Below are 2,407 nucleotides of genomic sequence, written 5' to 3'. Positions count from 1 at the left end.
GACCTGGAACTCACTGTGTAAACCCCCGGCTGGTCTTGAACTCAGAGATCCTCCTGCCTCAGCCTCCCAAGTGCTGGGATTTCAGGTGTGAGCCACCATGCCCAGCTAAACTGATTCTCTTTTTAAAGCGTGAACTGTTATGCTGTGATGCTGCCTGCCTCATGACCACTGATGCCAGCACCATGCCCTTGAACTTCCAGAAGGGGGATGTACTGGGCTCCATAATTGGACTTTTTTTTTTTTCCTCTCTAGAATCTCTCATAAATAATGTCTCCAAAGAAATGTCTGAAATTTCAGGTTTAATCAGTTTTCATGCAGAATGTCTTGAACTGGAAAGGTAGCACCGTGAGATAAAAAACAGCTTGCATGATTGGCTCACATACAAGGACACCTGCCTGAGGATCACCAGGAAAAACCAAGATGTCCACAGGGACAAGATACAAACCTGCTGTATTTAAAAGAAAAGGGGGGGGCAGGGGTATTGTTCAGGTATAGAGACCTTAAGTGTGGTCATTGAATTGGACCTGTGGCACTCAAAAGTTGCTAGGCATGGGTAGTGTACATTTCAGTCACAGCACTCTAGGAGGATGAGGCAGGAGGATCAGAAATTAAGCCTGGGGGGAAATTTGGTGATTTAGTGAAACCCTGTCTCAGAAAGAGCTGAGGAAGGCCAGGGATTTAGCTCAGGTGCCACACCTGCTTCTCAAGAGAAAATTAGATCTAAGTTAGATCCCCGGTACCGCAAGAAAAAAGAGCTGAGGAGGATGTAGCTCAGTGCAAAGGCCCTGGGCTCAGTTATCAGTAATTTAAAGTAGCTAGTACAGGAAACCCATGATTATGACTATAATATCCCTAGGATGGGACAAAAGTAATTTTCTTTTTTTTGGTACGGGGGTCGAACTCAGGCCCTTGTGCTTGCAAAGCAGGTGGCAATGGTTCCACTGAGCCAAATTCCTGGCCCTTGCAAAATCTTACTTTTGGTACTGGGTATCAAACTCTGGACCCTGAGCTTGTGAGGCAGTGGGTGTAACCACTTGAGCTAAATCCCCGGCTCCCTGTCAAAATTTTTTAAAAGGTCCTGGGTTCAATCCCCAGTGCTGCAGAGAAACAGAACTTTAGTAACAGGTGGTAGGTAAAATTGTGAAACTCGGATGTTTGTATAGCAGAAATCCAGGCTGCTTGTGGTTGCAGTGAGGGGACAGGAAGGCAGGCAGCTTTAGATTGAAAACCACTAATGAATGAGAACCGGCAAGTCATTCAAATATTTAAAAGGACATAACTCGGACCCAGACCCAGAGCAGGGCTTCTGTGGGTTAGAATCTGAGGACCCGCATAACCCCTCCCCAAAGCCTGCCTTGTACAGTTCCTGACTCCCGGAAGTGAAAACGTGGGGGCCCCCAAATCCTGGCTGGGCCCACTACGTAGGCGCTTGAAAGGTAGTGGTGTGGCGCTTTCCCTTTCCCAGGCCCCTCTTTTTGCTCGCCATTTCTTTGCCCTTTTCTGTTGATCGTGATTAGGCAGCAAGGGGATAAAGATGCACAAATCCCGTGGGCCCAAAGCAAGGAAAGCACCCCAGAAACATGGGGGAGGGGAGCAGCGAGAATCAGGAAGGCCTCCCCCAGCCCTCCAGACAGCGGAAGTGCGTCACGTGCTCCGACCCGCAAGGCATTTTGAGAGTTGTAGTAAAATCGGGGTGGCGGAGAAGCGGACAATGTAACCCTTTGCAGGCCGAAGCGCGCCGGAAGAGTTGAACAGTTGGGAGGGCGCTCGGTCGCTCCGTTCCTCTACTAGAGGAAGAAACTGAGGCTGGAGATTTGCTCCTGAGCCCTCAGCCCTCTCCTGTCTCCGACTGTGGTCAGTCCCAGAAACTGCTATCTAGGACTTCTGGGGAGAACAAAGTCCCAAATAGACAACTTCCACAACAGTTGCCGGCTTCCTGTCGCCTGAAACCATCCAATCAGGGCCTCTTCGCGCCTCCCCAGGATCTGCTTTCCTAACCGGTCATCGGACCTCCTTTGATGGGTTGGGTAAGCAGGCTCAGAGAGGGCATGACTTGCCCTTAAAGTTGCACTGTAAATTCAGTAGAAAACGGATGCTCGAAGCCTGTCCATCGCTGCAACTTCTGAATCCTTGCTACTTCTAATCGTTCGTATCACCTCCCCGCCCCGAACCCTTGGGCCCGCGCACCTCCGGGGGTGCTGGAGGAGCAGTCGAGGTAGTTGGGCGGAACGAGGTGGCGCCCCCTACTAACCCTCAGCTGCCAGCTGTTCCCTTTAAGAGCCGGCCCCAGCGGGACTACATTTCCCAGAAGGCTTTGCCCGCGCGTTATGTAACTTTCCCTGCGAAGCGGCCTCTGGGGCAGAAAGAGGAGGTGGAGTGAGCGACGGCCGTTGCAGCAGCGGCCTCG

Source organism: Fukomys damarensis, unplaced genomic scaffold, assembly GCF_012274545.1.
Source record: "Fukomys damarensis isolate Sample0158 unplaced genomic scaffold, DMR_v1.0_HiC HiC_scaffold_19, whole genome shotgun sequence".
NCBI classification, from domain to species: Eukaryota; Metazoa; Chordata; class Mammalia; order Rodentia; family Bathyergidae; genus Fukomys; species Fukomys damarensis.
This window is presented reverse-complemented; position numbering follows the sequence as displayed.